General features: G+C 48.3%; 8 non-coding genes and 2 pseudogenes across 8 annotated transcripts; 8 read left to right on the plus strand and 2 right to left on the minus strand.

Moving 5' to 3' along the window:
* Positions 1–3,986: 3,986 nt before the first annotated feature.
* Positions 3,987–4,060, minus strand: TRNAN-AUU (transfer RNA asparagine (anticodon AUU)). The gene has a single exon. It is a non-coding gene; the product is annotated as a tRNA-Asn (tRNA).
* A 1,304-nt stretch (positions 4,061–5,364) lies between these two features.
* On the plus strand, positions 5,365–5,528 carry LOC134998766 (U1 spliceosomal RNA). Its single transcript, XR_010200936.1, has one exon. It is a non-coding gene; the product is annotated as a U1 spliceosomal RNA (small nuclear RNA).
* A 152-nt stretch (positions 5,529–5,680) lies between these two features.
* LOC134999228 (U1 spliceosomal RNA) lies at positions 5,681–5,822 on the plus strand (annotated as a pseudogene).
* A 691-nt stretch (positions 5,823–6,513) lies between these two features.
* Positions 6,514–6,677, plus strand: LOC134998908 (U1 spliceosomal RNA). The gene has a single exon (XR_010201072.1). It is a non-coding gene; the product is annotated as a U1 spliceosomal RNA (small nuclear RNA).
* Positions 6,678–6,829: 152 nt separating this feature from the next.
* LOC134998422 (U1 spliceosomal RNA) lies at positions 6,830–6,971 on the plus strand (annotated as a pseudogene).
* A 691-nt stretch (positions 6,972–7,662) lies between these two features.
* On the plus strand, positions 7,663–7,826 carry LOC134998912 (U1 spliceosomal RNA). Its single transcript, XR_010201075.1, has one exon. It is a non-coding gene; the product is annotated as a U1 spliceosomal RNA (small nuclear RNA).
* Positions 7,827–13,116: 5,290 nt separating this feature from the next.
* Positions 13,117–13,229, minus strand: LOC134998752 (U5 spliceosomal RNA). The gene has a single exon (XR_010200921.1). It is a non-coding gene; the product is annotated as a U5 spliceosomal RNA (small nuclear RNA).
* A 1,045-nt stretch (positions 13,230–14,274) lies between these two features.
* Positions 14,275–14,391, plus strand: LOC134998739 (U5 spliceosomal RNA). The gene has a single exon (XR_010200910.1). It is a non-coding gene; the product is annotated as a U5 spliceosomal RNA (small nuclear RNA).
* A 286-nt stretch (positions 14,392–14,677) lies between these two features.
* LOC134998634 (U5 spliceosomal RNA) lies at positions 14,678–14,793 on the plus strand. Its single transcript, XR_010200805.1, has one exon. It is a non-coding gene; the product is annotated as a U5 spliceosomal RNA (small nuclear RNA).
* A 275-nt stretch (positions 14,794–15,068) lies between these two features.
* On the plus strand, positions 15,069–15,181 carry LOC134998753 (U5 spliceosomal RNA). Its single transcript, XR_010200922.1, has one exon. It is a non-coding gene; the product is annotated as a U5 spliceosomal RNA (small nuclear RNA).
* The last annotated feature ends 3,542 nt before the right edge of the window (positions 15,182–18,723 follow it).

The raw sequence follows: 18,723 nt of genomic DNA on the forward strand, positions 1-18,723 counted from the left end.
AATTGTGCCCGTCAGCAGCTATTCTAAGGTTGCTGCCAATGGGTGTGACACATTAATTTCTTCTGTGGGGTACACTGGACTCCACAAGGATTCACATTGGGGTGTAGAGTAGGATCTTGATCTGAGGCACCAACCGGCTCAAAGCTTTTGACTGTTCCCAAGAAGCTCAGTGCATTCTCCTCTATAACCCCGCTTCCATGAACAGGGAGCTCAGTTTGTAGTTGGTGCCTTCAGTAGCAGGCCAATTAACAGGGGCCTGCCTCAGGCAGCCTATTCTTAGCTATTAATTTTGACAAGAAAAGAAGAACTTGTTTTATGAGAATCTACAAGGGCTGCAGCAGGCTAGGTCTAATAGACATCTTTACTGCAGCTTCATCACTCCCAGCGGCGCTGTATACTCCCGTGCCCTGGTTGCTGGGTCACTGCAGCGGAGGCTCCGGTTTCATCCTAAGGTCAGTCACACACACACCACCCTTCCGGATCACGAGGCCGCTGATGAAGGGGAGCGAGGCCGTAGGGGGTGGGCCGTGTGCGCACTGCGGTGGACACTGATTACTGGGCAGCCGCTCCACTAGCCACCAGGTACAGTTAAGGAGCACAGGTCTGGGGTTTTTTCTCCTATATTAACCCAATTTTGTACTGCCCGCAGCGCATTGTGATAGGTAATAGGGCCTGATTCAGGTTGGATTGCAATCACAATAAGCGATCCAACTGCAAAAATTGCTAAGAGCATACGCATGTGCCTGCATTTTCTGCGGCACCCCGCAGAGAATGTGATCGCCTCTGCCTGTCAATCGGGGCGGGGAAGGGGGGGAGAGGTGGGTCAGCAACACTCCATTTCCAAGTCAGGGATGGAGCGGTGCGGGGGCAAGGCTTCAAAATGGGGTCTGCAACGGAGGAGACACAGGGGGCGTGGTCACAGCGGCTGTATGACATCACATTCAGCAGCTGTGATCACAAAAATGGTGGCGGCTTCCTGCGCGCACATACAGTCTGCACCAGCAGGAGCCTACACCATTTTTTATGATCACGCTGAACTGCAGTGCGACTGCAATTACAGCATGGTCAAGAAGGGAGGCGTCATGCTGGGTGGCCATGCCCTGTCACTGTGCAGGAGCCAGCACCGCTCACACACTAGTCCCCGGGTGCAGCCCCCAACCCCCGGGACACCCGGAGCAACAAAATGTAGATTCAGGCCACCAGGCCACGCCCCTACCTATGAAACCATGCCTCCTTTTAACCATTGCGCTGCTTATCTGCGCGCACTGCATTACAATCTCCCTCGCCACCTCTCTGGGTGTCACCAGTGATAGTGACACCTCTGCCATGCTTGTAGCAGCTGGTCCTAAGATCTACGCCTCAAACCCTGAGTGTTTGCCCTTGTGACTTGTTGATCATCATAGCGAAGCAGATGCTTACAGAAAACTGCAGGGGCTTAGATTGAAAATAAAAAAATTGATGGGTATAAGGTAGAGAGGAGCGGGTTCGGTTCTCCGAGAACCGAATTCCCCACGAACTCCACGTGGTTTACACTGGTCCGAGGCTGGCTCGGTTGTTCCCGCCTGACTCGGAAAACCTGAACAAGGGAAAATGTCATCATCCCGCTGTCGGATTCTCGCGAGATTCGGATTCCATATAAAGAGCTGCGCGTTGCTGCCATTTTTACTCGTGCATTGAAGAGAGAGCGGAGAGGACGTGGCTATGTTCTCTCAGTGGAAATCTCAATATCAGTGCTCAGTATCAGTGGTTACTTATTGCTGCTCAGTAATACTAGTAGTGTGTCTCTCCTGCTCAGTGTCAGTTCTCAGTAGTATCCTCATCAGTGCTCAGTATCACTGCTCATTGTCTTGTGCTGCATTGTGGTGCTCAGCATACTACAGTACATTACTAATAGTCCAGTGCTGCATCTTGCTGCTCAGTGTCAGTTCTAGTATCCTCATCAGTGCTCACTATCACTGCTCATTGCATTGTGGTGTTCTGTATACTACAGTAACATAGTAATATAGTATATATAGAGGAGCGGGTTCGGTTCTCCGAGAACCGAATTCCCGACGAACTCCACGTGGTTTACACTGGTCCGAGGCTGGCTTGGTTGTTCCCGCCTGACTCGGAAAACCTGAACAAGGGAAAATGTCATCATCCCGCTGTCGGATTCTCGCGAGATTCGGATTCCATATAAAGAGCTGCGCGTTGCTGCCATTTTTACTCGTGCATTGAAGAGAGAGCGGAGAGGACGTGGCTATGTTCTCTCAGTGGAAATCTCAATATCAGTGCTCAGTATCAGTGGTTACTTATTGCTGCTCAGTAATACTAGTAGTGTGTCTCTCCTGCTCAGTGTCAGTTCTCAGTAGTATCCTCATCAGTGCTCAGTATCACTGCTCATTGTCTTGTGCTGCATTGTGGTGCTCAGCATACTACAGTACATTACTAATAGTCCAGTGCTGCATCTTGCTGCTCAGTGTCAGTTCTAGTATCCTCATCAGTGCTCACTATCACTGCTCATTGCATTGTGGTGTTCTGTATACTACAATAACATAGTAATATAGTAACATAGTTTTTGAGGTTGAATAGAGGCAAATTGCCCATCGTGTTCAACCTGTTTTAAGTTGTGATGATTCTACATACTTGCTGAATAATGTTTTATGACTAGTTAGCTACTATAACTCATGTTAACCCCGGATTAACCATGTTGATATTTTAAGTATTATAACCTTGGATAGCTTTTTCATTCAGAAATGTATCCATTCCTTTTTTAAATCCAATTACAGAGTCCGCCATTACCACCTTCCCTGGCAGGGAATTCCACATCCTGATTGCCCTAACAGTGAAGAAACCTTTCCTCCATTGCGTTCTGAACTTTCCTCCAGTCGCAGCGAGTGACCACGTGTTCTTTTAATAAATAATTCCTCTGATAACTCTTTGTTATGTATCTTTACATATTTGAAGATATTAATAATATCTCCTCTTAGGCACCTCTTTTCTAGTGTATAAATATTCAGCCTAGTAAGTCTTTCCTTATAGTCCAGTACTTTTAGGCCTTTAATCAATTTAGTCTTCAGGATCTCTTACACTTCCATGAGCAGCAGAGTAGTGCAATGGAAGCATGCTGGGCCCATAACCCAGAGGTTGATTGATCGAAACTATCCTCTGCTATGTGCATTTTTTTTTTTATAATTAAAGTAATCAAAAACTGGGATTGATATTTTGGCTCTTTTATTTTTACTTAAAGTACAATAACTTTTATCATTTTAATTTGTTTTAATAGTATATTGACAGCATTGTTTTCTTTAAAAAATCCACTTAATTTTCTTTACCCTATTACTGAAATGGTAATTGACAAAAACAAACTACATTGTCACCAGAAGAGCAATGCAAAATGTACAAGTGATATATGAAAATCATCTTCCATCTTGAATTTCAATGATGCATTGGGACAACAATTTGTGAGAAACATCTTCACCCATAAAGAAAGATTTTCTTAATTCCTTACCTGTGTGCTGATTAGATATCACCTTGTTTTCACATTAAACAGACTTCCCCATGAGGAAGCAGCAAGGATGCAGTGACGTTTCCTGGTGTCAACCTGTATTATTTCAGTAGACATTGAAATGAGGATGCATCTTTGATGCCTTTCCAATGAAGCAAGTTTATTTCAGTAATAGGTGAAAAACCATTCCTACAAAGGTGTTAATCAGAGACTTGGCTTTGTGGACACTTTTCAGAGAGCAATTTTGTTAGCATAAACATAAAATCAGAAAATGAAGAGCTGTTTAATCACTCAATTGGACTTTTCTGCCAGCATATTTTTTTTTCTCTGCAACCCACTGCTAAATTGTGCTTCCTAGCTGTTTTTTTATAAAATCACTTAATCAAATCTAACTCTGATTACATCAGAGAAGGCCAGGTACCCTACACCATAAGGGTTTTTTTTGAAATTTTGACTTGTCTACTTAAAGATCACCAAAATCTGATTACAAGGTCAATTACATCCCTGGGTGGGATTGAACCACCAACCTTTTGGTTAATAGCCAAACATGCTAACCGATTGCGCCACAGAGACACCTTGCAAAAGTCAATACTGACAAAGGCTAATAATCATTCATCTAGAACGTTTCCTAGAAAAACTTTAAAAAGTCAATAATCTGGAGAATTTTTGTAAGATACACATTGGTACTTTCCCATGATGAGTGAGTGCTTCAGGATTTCTTGCACTTACATGGGCTATTAACCAAAAGGTTGGTGGTTCAATCCCACCCAGGGATGTAATTGACCTTGTCATCAGATTTTGGTGATCTTTAAGTAGACAAGTCAAAATTTCAAACCCCCTCTTATGGTGTAGGGTACCTGGCCTTCTCTGACGTAATCAGAGTTAGATTTAATTAAGTGATTTTATAAAAAACAGCTAGGAAGCACAATTTAGCAGTGGGTTGCAGAGAAAAAAATAACATTTTAAACCTACCGGTAATTTTTTTTTCTCGTAGTCCGTAGAGGATGATGGGGACTCCGTAAGGACCATGGGGGATAGACGGGCTCCGCAGCAGACATGGGCACTTTAAGAAAGACTTTAGATCTGGGTGTGCACTGGCTCCTCCCTCTATGCCCCTCCTCCATACCTCAGTTAGAGAAACTGTGCCCAGAGGAGACGGACAGTACGAGGAAAGGATTTTTGTTAATCCAAGGTCAAGATTCATACCAGCCACACCAATCACACCGTATAACTTGTGATATACTACCCAGTTAACAGTATGAAAACAACATAGCATCAGTCCAAGACCGATGAAAACTAACATATAACCCTTATGTAAGCAATAACTATATACAAGTCTTGCAGAAGTAGACCGCACTTGGGACGGGCACCCAGCATCCTCTACGGACTACGAGAAAAAGATTTACCGGTAGGTTTAAAATCTTATTTTCTCTTACGTCCTAGAGGATGCTGGGGACTCCGTAAGGACCATGGGGATTATACCAAAGCTCCCAAACGGGCAGGAGAGTGCGGATAACTCTGCAGCACCGATTGAGCAAACAGGAGGTCCTCCTCAGCCAGGGTATCAAACTTATAGAACTTTGCAAAGGTGTTTGAACCAACTTTGACCCACTGCTTGGATGACATCACCATATGCAAATCCATCTGCGGCAGGCCTTCCCCCAGGAATGCTTGCACTAGTTGTTGCATTTGGTTTGTTGTTTGGGGGTGCTTCAGTATTAGGCAGCCTTCTGCCCTCTCATGTTCATCTGAAAATATGTGTTCTCCCTGCAGTTGTTGTCCCCAGATGAGAGTTCCCTTGTGCTGCCTCAGTTGAATCTCCTTTACTTGACAGAGATGTGCCTGAGCAGCGGCCCTCCCCAGCCCTATCCCAAATCATACTTATTTTGCATAGGAGATACCATGGTCATGAAGATTGTTCTCCCAGGGTTAGGTTCATTCATTGCATTCTGGGTATGCTGACCCCTGTGATTTCCCCAAATGTGGGAAACTCAACTGCATTATTTGTGGTAGTGGGGGACTGTGTTTGTGCTTTCCTCTGGTCAGCTCTGGTAAAAGTCAGATTTCTTTGTCTCAGATCTTCCTCTAGCCTTGTTCTTCTTTCGAGAGTTCCCTTGTGCTGCCTCAGTTGGATCTCCTTCACTTGACAGGGGGGTGCCCGAGCAGCGACCCTCCCCAGCTCTAGCCCAACTCCTACTTACCTGCCAGGTGAGATACTATGATCATGAAGATGCTTCTCCCAGGGCAAGGCTCACCCATTGCACTCTGGGTGTGCTGCCCCTGCGATTTCCCCAAATGTGGGAAACTTGACTGCATAATTTGTGTTTCCCCTGGTCGGCTCTCATATAATTCAGATCTCTTTGTCTCAGGTCGCTCTCCAGCCTAGTTTGCTGTCTGTTTCCACTACTTTTTCTTGAGCCCCTCCCTTCTATACCCTTGTGCACTATCCTGACTTCTCCCGTCTGCTTACTTTGTGCCTTCCAACGCACAATGCAAACTACAGGTAGTGCTGCAGGGCCCACACCCTTTTACTTGCTTTACAGAGCAGCTCTGGAGCTGTTACAGTGCCCAGCTGCTGCAAGAAATCAGCTTGAATGCTCCAGGGGCTGGGGCATAGCCAACATGAGCCCCACACCGAAGGAGGGTGGAGGTGTTTAATGCGAACTAGGGGTCATCCAAGCGCCGCAAAAGGCCGCCATGCCCTGCACACCCCTTTTTTCTTTTCATATGCAGACGAGGGTTGAAGCCAACTTTGACCCACTGCTTGGATGACATCACCATATGCAAATCCATCTGCTGCAGGCCTTCCCCCAGGAATGCTTGCACTAGTAGTTGCATTTGGTTTGTTGTTTGGGGGTGCGTCAGTTTTAGGCAGCCTTCTGCCCTCCCATGTTCATCTGAAAATATGTGTTCTCCCTGCAGTTGTTGTCCCCAGATGAGAGTTCCCTTGTGCTGCCTCAGTTGAATCTCTTTTACTTGACAGAGATGTGCCTGAGCAGCGGCCCTCCCCAGCCCTATCCCAAATCATACTTATTTTGCATAGGAGATACCATGGTCATGAAGATTGTTCTCCCAGGGTTAGGTTCATCCATTGCATTCTGGGTATGCTGACCCCTGTGATTTCCCCAAATGTGGGAAACTAAACTGCATTATTTGTGGTAGTGGGGGACTGTGTTTGTGCTTTCCTCTGGTCAGCTCTGGTAAAAGTCAGATTTCTTTGTCTCAGATCTTCCTCTAGCCTTGTTCTTCTTTCGAGAGTTCCCTTGTGCTGCCTCAGTTGGATCTCCTTCACTTGACAGGGGGGTGCCCGAGCAGCGACCCTCCCCAGCTCTAGCCCAACTCCTACTTACCTGCCAGGTGAGATACTATGATCATGAAGATGCTTCTCCCAGGGCAAGGATCACCCATTGCACTCTGGGTGTGCTGCCCCTGCGATTTCCCCAAATGTGGGAAACTTGACTGCATAATTTGTGTTTCCCCTGGTCGGCTCTCATATAATTCAGATCTCTTTGTCTCAGGTCTCTCTCCAGCCTAGTTTGCTGTCTGTTTCCACTTCTTTTTTCTTGAGCCCCTCCTTCTATACCCTTGTGCACTATCCTGACTTCTCCCGTCTGCTTACTTTGTGCCTTCCAACGCACAATGCAAACTACAGGTAGTGCTGCAGGGCCCACACCCTTTTACTTGCTTTACAGAGCAGCTCTGGAGCTGTTACAGTGCCCAGCTGCTGCAAGAAATCAGCTTGAATGCTTCAGGGGCTGGGGCATAGCCAACATGAGCTCCACACCGAAGGAGGGTGGAGGTGTTTAATGCGAACTAGGGGTCATCCAAGCGCCGCAAAAGACCGCCATGCCCTGCACACCCCTTTTTTCTTTTCATATGCAGACGAGGGTTGAAGCCAACTTTGACCCACTGCTTGGATGACATCACCATATGCAAATCCATCTGCTGCAGGCCTTCCCCCAGGAATGCTTGCACTAGTAGTTGCATTTGGTTTGTTGTTTGGGGGTGCTTCAGTTTTAGGCAGCCTTCTGCCCTCCCATGTTCATCTGAAAATATGTGTTCTCCCTGCAGTTGTTGTCCCCAGATGAGAGTTCCCTTGTGCTGCCTCAGTTGAATCTCCTTTACTTGACAGAGATGTGCCTGAGCAGCGGCCCTCCCCAGCCCTATCCCAAATCATACTTATTTTGCATAGGAGATACCATGGTCATGAAGATTGTTCTCCCATGGTGAGGTTCATTCATTGCATTCTGGGTATGCTGACCCCTGTGATTTCCCCAAATGTGGGAAACTCGACTGCATTATTTGTGGTAGTGGGGGACTGTGTTTGTGCTTTCCTCTGGTCAGCTCTGGTAAAAGTCAGATTTCTTTGTCTCAGATCTTCCTCTAGCCTTGTTCTTCTTTCGAGAGTTCCCTTGTGCTGCCTCAGTTGGATCTCCTTCACTTGACAGGGGGTGCCCAAGCAGCAATCCTCCACAGCTCTAGCCCAACTCCTACTTACCTGCCAGGTGAGATACTATGATCTTCACTGTTAGGGCAATCAGGATGTGGAATTCCCTGCCAGGGAAGGTGGTAATGGTGGACTCTGTAATTGGATTTAAAAAAGGAATGGATACATTTCTGAATGAAAAAGCTATCCAAGGTTATAATACTTAAAATATCAACATGGTTAATCCGGGGGTAACATGAGTTGTAGTAGTTAACTAGTCATAAAACATTATTCAGCAAGTATGTAGAATCATCACAACTTAAAACAGGTTGAACACGATGGGCAATTTGCCTCTTTTCAACCTCAAAAACTATATTACTATATGTTACTATATTACTATGTTACTGTAGTATACAGAACACCACAATGTAATGAGCAGTGATAGTGAGCACTGATGAGGATACTAGAACTGACACTGAGCAGCAAGATGCAGCACTGGACTATTAGTAATGTACTGTAGTATGCTGAGCACCACAATGCAGCACAAGACAATGAGCAGTGATACTGAGCACTGATGAGGATACTACTGAGAACTGACACTGAGCAGGAGAGACACACTACTAGTATTACTGAGCAGCAATAAGTAACCACTGATACTGAGCACTGATATTGAGATTTCCACTGAGAGAACATAGCCACGTCCTCTCCACTCTCTCTTCAATGCACGAGTAAAAATGGCGGCAACACGCAGCTCTTTATATGAAATCCGAATCTCGCGAGAATCCGACAGCGGGATGATGACATTTTCCCTTGTTCAGGTTTTCCGAGTCAGGCGGGAACAACCGAGCCTGCCTCGGACCAGTGTAAACCACGTGGAGTTCGTGGGGAATTCGGTTCTCGGAGAACCGAACCCGCTCCTCTCTACCTTATACCCATCAATTTTTTTATTTTCAATCTAAGCCCCTGCAGTTTTCTGTAAGCATCTGCTTCGCTATGATGATCAACAAGTCACAAGGGCAAACACTCAGGGCTTGAGGCGTAGATCTTAGGACCAGCTGCTACAAGCATGGCAGAGGTGTCACTATCACTGGTGACACCTAGAGAGGTGGCGAAGGAGATTGTAATGCAGTGCACGCAGATTAGCAGCGCAATGGTAAAAAGGAGGCATGGTTTCATAGGTAGGGGCGTGGCCTGGTGGCCTGAATCTACATTTTGTTGCTCCGGGTGTCCCGGGGGTTGGGGGCTGCACCCGGGGACTAGTGTGTGAGCGGTGCTGGCTCCTGCACAGTGACAGGACATGGCCACCCAGCATGACGCCTCCCTTCTTGACCATGCTGTAATTGCAGTCGCACTGCAGTTCAGCGTGATCATAAAAAATGGTGTAGCCTTCTGCTGGTGCAGACTGTATGTGCGCGCAGGAAGCCGCCACCATTTTTGTGATCACAGCGGCTGAATGTGATGTCATACAGCCGCTGTGACCACGCCCCCTGTGTCTCCTCCGTTGCAGACCCCATTTTGAAGCCTTGCCCCCGCACCGCTCCATCCCTGACTTGGAAATGGAGTGTTGCTGACCCCCCTCTCCCCCCCTGCCCCGATTGACAGGCAGAGGCGATCGCATTCTCTGCGGGGTGCCGCAGAAAATGCAGGCACATGCGTATGCTCTTAGCAATTTTTGCAGTTGGATCGCTTATTGTGATTGCAACCCAACCTGAATCAGGCCCTATTACCTATCACAATGCGCTGCGGGCAGTACAAAATTGGTTTAATATGGGAGAAAAACCCCCAGACCTGTGCTCCTTAACTGTACCTGATGGCTTGTGGAGCGGCTGCCCAGTAATCAGTGTCCACGCCAGTGCGCACACGGTCCACCCCCTACGGCCACGCTCCCCCTCATCAGCGGCCTCGTGATCCGGAAGGGCGGTGTGTGTGTGACTGACCTTAGGAAGAAACCGGAGCCTCCGCTGCAGTGATCCAGCAACCAGGGCACGGGAGTATACAGCGCCGCTGGGAGTGATGAAGCTGCAGTAAAGATGTCTATTAGACCTAGCCTGCTGCAGCCCTTGTAGATTCTCATAAAAAAAGTTCTTATTTTCTTGTCAAAATTAATAGCTAAGAATAGGCTGCCTGAGGCAGGCCCCTGTTAAGTGGCCTGCTACTGAAGGCACCAACTACAAACTGAGCTCCCTGTTCATGGAAGCGGGGTTATAGAGGAGAATGCGCTGAGCATCTTGGGAACAGTCAAAAGCTTTGAGCCGGTTGGTGCCTCAGATCAAGATCCTACTCTACACCCCAATGTGAATCCTTGTGGAGTCCAGTGTACCCCACAGAAGAAATTAATGTGTCACACCCATTGGCAGCAACCTTAGAATAGCTGCTGACGGGCACAATTGAGAAAGGAAGGGGGGGGGGACATTTGAATCCAGCACATAGATGCAATTCAAATATGTAATTTGAACCTTCCTATTTTAAAATATAATGGATGAACCTCACCCTGTGAGAACAATCTTCATGATATAGAGATCTCATATGCAAAATAAGTATGAGTTGGGATAGGGCTGGGGAGGGTGGCTGCTCGGGCAAGCCCCTCCCCCGTCAAGTTAAGGAGATTCAACTGAGGAGGCACAAGGGAACTCTCGTCTGGGGACAACAACTGCAGGGAGACCACATCTTTTCAGATGAACATGGGAGGGCGGAAGGCTGCCTAATACTGAAGCACCATCAAATATCAAACCATATGCAATAACTAGTACAAGCATTCCTGGGGGAAGGTCTGCAGGAGACGAATTTGCATACGGTGATGTCATCCAAGCAGTGGGCCAAACTTGGCTGGAACCCTCATCTGCATATGAAAAGAGAAAAGGGTTATGCAGGGCATGGCGGCCTTTTGCGGCGCTTGGATGACCCCTAGTTCGCATTAAACACCTCCACCCTCCTTCGGTGTGGGGCTCATGTTGGCTATGCCCCAGCCCCTGAAGCATTCAAGCTGATTTCTTGCAGCAGCTGGGCACTGTAACAGCTCCAGAGCTGCTCTGTAAGGCAAATAAAAGGGTGTGGGCCCTGCAGCACTACCTGTAGTTCGCATTGTGCGTTGGAAGGCACAAAGTAAGCAGACGGGAGAAGTCAGGATAGTGCGCAAGGGCATAGAAGGGAGCGGCTCAAGAAAAGAGAAGTGGAAACAGACAGCAAACTAGGCTGGAGAGAGACCTGAGACAAAGAGATCTGAATTATACGAGAGTCGACCAGAAGACGGATTTGCATACGGTGATGTCATCCAAGCAGTGGGCCAAAGTTGGCTGGAACCCTCATCTGCATATGAAAAGAGAAAAGGGGCATGCAGGGCATGGCGGCCTTTTGCGGTGCTTGGATGACCCCTAGTTCGCATTAAACACCCCCACCCTCCTTTGGTGTGGGGCTCATGTTGGCCATGCCCCATCCCCTGAAGCATTCAAGCTGATTTCTTGCAGCAGCTGGGCACTGTAACAGCTCCAGAGCTGTTCTGTAAGGCAAGTAAAAGGGTGTGGGCCCTGCAGCACCACCTGTAGTTCGCATTGTGCGTTGGAAGGCACAAAGTAAGCAGACGGGAGGAGAAGTCAGGACAGGATAGTGCGCAAGGGCATCCTTTTATCTTAGTCCGTAGAGGATGCTGGGGTCACATTAAGAACCATGGGGTATAGACGGGATCCGCAAGAGACATGGGCACTTTAATACTTTCAAAGGGTGTGAACTGGCTCCTCCCTCTATGCCCCTCCTCCAGACTCCAGTTATAGGAACTGTGCCCAGGGAGACGGACATTTCGAGGAAAGGATTTATTGTTAAACTAAGGTGAGCATCTTACCAGCTCACACCTTAAGCATGCCGCAGAACGTGGCATTCAACAGAACACAAGCCAACGGCATGAACAATTGCAGCAAAAAGCTGACCAGAACCATAACACAACATGTGTATAACCACAAGTAATAACTGCAGACACAGTATGGACTGGGACGGGTGCCCAGCATCCTCTACGGACTAAGAGAAAAGGATTTACCGGTAGGTATTAAAATCCTATTTTCTCATACGACCTAGAGGATGCTGGGGTCACATTAAGAACCATGGGGTTATACCAAAGCTCTTGAACGGGTGGGAGAGTGCGTACGACTCTGCAGCACCGAATGACCCAACTTGAGGTTATCATCAGCCAAGGTATCAAACTTGTAAAACTTAGCAAAAGTGTTTACTAAATAGCTGCTCGGCAAAGTTGCAATGCCGAGACTCCCCGACCAGCTGCCCAGGATGAACCCACCTTTCTAGTAGAATGGGTCTTCACCTAATTCAGTAACGGCAATCCTGCCGTGGATTGAGCATGCTGAATCTTACCACAGATCCAGCGCATAATGGTCTACATGGAAGCAGGACACCCAATCCTGTTGGGAGCATACAGGACAAACAGAGCCTCTGTTTTCCTAATCTGAACCGTTCTGGTGACATAAATTTTCAAAGTTCTGACCACAGCCAGAGACTTTGACTTAACGAAGGTGTCAGTGGCCAAAGGCACCATGTGGAAAGATGAACCACCTTCGGCAGAAATTGTTGACGTGTCCTTAATTCTGCTCTATCTTCATGAAAGATCAAATAAAGGCTCTTGTGATACTGCATGGTTTGTACTGTTTTCCATGTGCTCCCAGATCTTTCAAGCAAGTAGCATGGTCAAGAAAGTTCTGTTTGAAAAGAAACAAACATTTACTGTCATTGTTATGCAAATAAACTTACATTAAAGCTAACAAGAAAGCACACTCGTTCTGTCTTTAAACTGATAAAAGAAACCCCAATAATATGGGCATACCTCCCAACTTTGTCGGCTCGCATAGAGGGACACACGCGCGGCGAAGTCGCGCGCGCTCCCAAAAAGGGCGTGGCCTAAGTAAAAGGGGGTGTGGCTTCGCGGGAGGACCCGCGATCGCGAGTCACGCCCCCGTTTTCGGCACTGAGGGGGCATGCCCAGCGCTCTGTGAGCCGCTGGCATGCCACCTCTCCCTCTGACTTCAGTGAATAGACGCTGTGCGCATGCGCACAGCGTCTATTCACCGCTGCTCTGCTAAGCAGGGCAGCGACAGACAGAGCCTCCCAACTGTCCTCCCCACCGCGGGACACTGCGGCCCGCAGGTGGGACAGCGGGACAGTCCCCAAAAAACGGGACTGTCCCGCGAAAATCGGGACAGTTGGGAGGTATGATATGGGGCATGCAAAAATTGAGATAAAACTCAGTTTTGCTCCTCTCCACGGAAATCTTTAATAAAAGGCGAAATATTTGTTAGTTCTGAAGAGAAACCAGAGCATGACCAAGATTCCACCTGTCGCCTGAGTGCCATGCCAGCAGTTCTCATTCAGCCAGGGCCGGCGCTACCACTAGGCAGCTTTAGGCAGCTGCCTATGGGCGGCGACCACTGGAGGGCGGCACTGCTTAGTGAACGAAAGTGAAAGAGAACACTTTTTTATCATGTGCCTCAGCAGAAACAGAGGAGCTGCTCGTGTGCGCCCAACACGTCTGTCTGACTCTGCCTTCAAAAGTGAGTTGACTGACTGTGTGCCTACTTCTGCAACCCTGCCGTGCCGCCGCCCCCCCACCTCTGCGATCATAACACATTCCACTATGTTATGTGGGCTATGTGCAGCCTGCTGCCGCCTGTGCTCCTGAGTCCGGGGTCCCGGGTCCCACAGTATCAGCCTATCACTGACTACCCGCCGCTCCCCCACGCGATGGTCTCCCGCGTCCCCCCCCATCACCCCTGCATTTGGGCACAGGGCACATGAAGGAGAGTCACCCGCTGGCCTGGTCCGCTCCGCATCACTGACTACCCGCCGCTCCCCCACGCGATGGTCTCCCGCGCCGCGTCCCCCCCCCCATCACCCCTGCATTTGGGCACAGGGCACATGAAGGAGAGTCACTCGCTGGCCTGGTCCGCACTGCTGCCGCATCGGGCGCCGCCTCTCCCTACAATCCAGTGCAAATTGTTATCCGCGCTACCCCCCCAATCCCGCGACCGGCTCCCGCATCAGTACCTGCTGCTGCCTCTTTTTGTGACAAGCGCCCCCACAGCTATTAGGCTCCCGCTGCACACCCCCCCCCCCCTCCCCTCCTGTTAGCTTTAATGTAAGTTTATTTGCATAACAATGACAGTAAATGTTTGTTTCTTTTCAAACAGAACTTTCTTGACCATGCTACTTGCTTGAAAGATCTGGGAGCACATGGAATACAGTACAAACCATGCTTATAGCAAGGAGAAGCCAGGTGAGAAATCTGCTTTCATTCAAATTGGGCGCTCACTTTGATCTGAATGAGGACTGCTGGCACAGCACTCAGGCGACAGGTGGAATCTTGGTCATGCTCTGGTTTCTCTTCAGAACGAACAAATCTTTCGCCTTTTATTAAAGATTATCCGTGGAGAGGAGCAAAACTGAGTTTTATCTCAATTTTTGCATGCCCCATATTATTGGGGTTTCTTTTATCAGTTTAAAGACAGAACGAGTGTGCTTTCTTGTTAGCTTTAATGTAAGTTTATTTGCATAACAATGACAATAAATGTCTGTTTCTTTTCAAGCAGAACTTTCTTGACCATACTAATTGCTTGAAAGATCTGGGAGCACATGGAAAAGAGTACAAACCATGTTTATAGCAAGGGGAAGCCTGGTGACAAATCTGCTTTCTTTCTTTCAAATTGGGTGCTCACTTTGAGCTGAATGAGGACTGCTGGCATGGCACTCAGGCGACAGGTGGAATCTTGGTCATGCTCTGGTTTCTCTTCAGAACGAACAAATCTTTCGCCTTTTACTAAAGATTTCCGTGGAGAGGAGCAAAACTGAGTTTTATCTCAATTTTTGCATGCCCCATCTTATTGGGGTTTTATTTTATCTGTTTAAAGATAGAACGAGTGTGCTTTAATGTAAGCTCATTTGCATAGAAATTACAGTAAATGTTTGTTTCTTTTCAAACAGAACTTTCTTGACCACACTAATTGCTTGAAAGATCTGGGAGCACATGGAAAAGAGTACAAACCATGTTTATAGCAAGGGGAAGCCTGGTGAGAAATCTGCTTTCTTTCATTCAAATTGGGTGCTCACTTTCAGCTGAATGAGAACTGCTGGCATGGCACTCAGGCGACAGGTGGAATCTTGGTCATGCTCTGGTTTCTCTTCAGAACTAACAAATATTTCGCCTTTTATTAAAGATTTCCGTGGAGAGGAGCAAAACTGAGTTTTATCTCAATTTTTGCATGCCCCATATCATACCTCCCAACTGTCCCGATTTTCGCGGGACAGTCCCGTTTTTTGGGGACTGTCCCGCTGTCCCACCTGCGGGCCGCAGTGTCCCGCGGTGGGGAGGACAATTGGGAGGCTCTGTCTGTCGCTGCCCTGCTTAGCAGAGCAGCGGTGAATAGACGCTGTGCGCATGCGCACAGCGTCTATTCACTGAAGTCAGAGGGAGAGGTGGCATGCCAGCGGCTCACAAAGCGCTGGGCATGCCCCCTCAGTGCCGAAAACGGGGGCGTGACTCGCGATCGCGGGTCCTCCCGCGAAGCCACGCCCCCTTTTACTTAGGCCACGCCCTTTTGGGAGCGCGCGCGACTTCGCCGCGCGTGTGTCCCTCTTTGCGAGCCGACAAAGTTGGGAGGTATGCACATATTATTGGGGTTTCTTTTATCAGTTTAAAGACAGAACGAGTGTGCTTTCTTGTTAGCTTTAATGTAAGTTTATTTGCATAACAATGACAGTAAATGTTTGTTTCTTTTCAAACAGAACTTTCTTGACCATGCTACTTGCTTGAAAGATCTGGGAGCACATGGAAAACAGTACAAACCATGCAGTATCACAAGAGCCTTTATTTGATCTTTCATGAAGATAGAGCAGAATTGAGGACACGTCAACAATTTCTGCCGAAGGTGGTTCATCTTTCCACATGGTGCCTTTGGCCACTGACACCTTCGTTGAGTCAAAGTCTCTGGCTGTGGTCAGAACTTTGAAAATTTATGTCACCAGAACGGTTCAGATTAGGAAAACAGAGGCTCTGTTTGTCCTGTATGCTCCCAACAGGATTGGGTGTCCTGCTTCCATGCAGACCATTATGCGCTGGATCTGTGGTAAGATTCAGCATGCTCATTCCACGGCAGGATTGCCGTTACTGATTTAGGTGAAGACCCATTCTACTAGAAAGGTGGGTTCATCCTGGGCAGCTGGTCGGGGAGTCTCGGCATTGCAACTTTGCCGAGCAGCTATTTAGTAAACACTTTTGCTAAGTTTTACAAGTTTGATACCTTGGCCGATGATAACCTCAAGTTGGGTCATTCGGTGCTGCAGAGTCGTACGCACTCTTCCACCCGTTCAAGAGCTTTGGTATAACCCCATGGTTCTTAATGTGACCCCAGCATCCTCTAGGTCGTATGAGAAAATAGGATTTTAATACCTACCGGTAAATCCTTTTCTCTTAGTCTGTAGAGGATGCTGGGCACCCGTCCCAGTCCATACTGTGTCTGCATTTATTACTTGTGGTTATACACATGTTGTGTTATGGTTCTGGTCAGCTTTTTGCTGCAATTGTTCATGCCGTTGGCTTGTGTTCTGTTGAATGCCATGTTCTGCGGCATGCTTAAGTTGTGAGCTGGTAAGATGCTCACCTTAGTTTAACAATAAATCCTTTCCTCGAAATGTCCGTCTCCCTGGGCACAGTTCCTATAACTGGAGTCTGGAGGAGGGGCATAGAGGGAGGAGCCAGTTCACACCCTTTGATAGTCTTAAAGTGCCCATGTCTCTTGCGGATCCCGTCTATACCCCATGGTTCTTAATGTGACCCCAGCATCCTCTACGGACTAAGAGAAAAGGATGCCCTTGCGCACTATCCTGACTTCTCCTCCCGTCTGCTTACTTTGTGCCTTCCAACGCACAATGCAAACTACAGGTGGTGCTGCAGGGCCCACACCCTTTTACTTGCCTTACAGAACAGCTCTGGAGCTGTTACAGTGCCCAGCTGCTGCCAGAAATCAGCTTGAATGCTTCAGGGGATGGGGCATGGCCAACATGAGCCCCACACCAAAGGAGGGTGGGGGTGTTTAATGAGAACTAGGGGTCATCCAAGCACTGCAAAAGGCCGCCATGCCCTGCACGCCCCTTTTCTCTTTTCATATGCAGATGAGGGTTCCAGCCAACTTTGGCCCACTGCTTGGATAACATCACTGTATGCAAATCCGTCTGCTGCAGACCTTCCCCCAGGAATGCTTGTACTAGATGTTGCATATGGTTTGATATTTGATGGTGCTTCAGTATTAGGCAGCCTTCCGCCCTCCCATGTTCATCTGAAAAGATGTGGTCTCCCTGCAGTTGTTGTCCCCAGACGAGAGTTCCCTTGTGCTTCCTCAGTTGAATCTCCTTAACTTGACGGGGGAGGGGCTGCCCGAGCAGCCACCCTCCCCAGCCCTATCCCAACTCATACTTATTTTGCATATGAGATCTCTTGATCATGAAGATTGTTCTCACAGGGTGAGGTTCATCCATTATATTTTAAAATAGGAAGGTACAAATTACATATTTGAATTGCATTTATGTGCTGGATTCAAATGTCCCCCCCCCCCCCCCCCCTCCATTCTCAATTGTGCCCGTCAGCAGCTATTCTAAGGTTGCTGCCAATGGGTGTGACACATTAATTTCTTCTGTGGGGTACACTGGACTCCACAAGGATTCACATTGGGGTGTAGAGTAGGATCTTGATCTGAGGCACCAACCGGCTCAAAGCTTTTGACTGTTCCCAAGATGTTCAGTGCATTCTCCTCTATAACCCCGCTTCCATGAACAGGGAGCTCAGTTTGTAGTTGGTGCCTTCAGTAGCAGGCCACTTAACAGGGGCCTGCCTCAGGCAGCCTATTCTTAGCTATAAATTTTGACAAGAAAAGAAGAACTTGTTTTATGAGAATCTACAAGGGCTGCAGCAGGCTAGGTCTAATAGACATCTTTACTGCAGCTTCATCACTCCCAGCGGCGCTGTATACTCCCATGCCCTGGTTGCTGGGTCACTGCAGCGGAGGCTCCGGTTTCATCCTAAGGTCAGTCACACACACACCACCCTTCCGGATCACGAGGCCGCTGATGAAGGGGAGCGTGGCCGTAGGGGGTGGACCGTGTGCGCACAAGCGTGGACACTGATTACTGGGCAGCCGCTCCACTAGCCACCAGGTACAGTTAAGGAGCACAGGTCTGGGGGTTTTTCTCCTATATTAACCCAATTTTGTACTGCCCGCAGCGCATTGTGATAGGTATTAGGGCCTGATTCAGGTTGGATTGCAATCACAATAAGCGATCCAACTGCAAAAATTGCTAAGAGCATACGCATGTGCCTGCATTTTCTGCGGCACCCCGCAGAGAATGCGATCGCCTCTGCCTGTCAATCGGGGCGGGGGGGGGGGGATAGGTGGGTCAGCAACACTCCATTTCCAAGTCAGGGATGGAGCGGTGCGGGGGCAAGGCTTCAAAATGGGGTCTGCAACGGAGGAGACACAGGGGGCGTGGTCACAGCGGCTGTATGACATCACATTCAGCCGCTGTGATCACAAAAATGGTGGCGGCTTCCTGCGCGCACATACAGTCTGCACCAGCAGGAGGCTACACCATTTTTTATGATCACGCTGAACTGCAGTGCGACTGCAATTACAGCATGGTCAAGAAGGGAGGCGTCATGCTGGGTGGCCATGCCCTTTCACTGTGCAGGAGCCAGCACCGCTCACACACTAGTCCCCGGGTGCAGCCCCCAACCCCCGGGACACCCGGAGCAACAAAATGTAGATTCAGG

This window comes from Pseudophryne corroboree, unplaced genomic scaffold (assembly GCF_028390025.1).
Source record: "Pseudophryne corroboree isolate aPseCor3 unplaced genomic scaffold, aPseCor3.hap2 scaffold_149, whole genome shotgun sequence".
NCBI lineage: Eukaryota > Metazoa > Chordata > Amphibia > Anura > Myobatrachidae > Pseudophryne > Pseudophryne corroboree.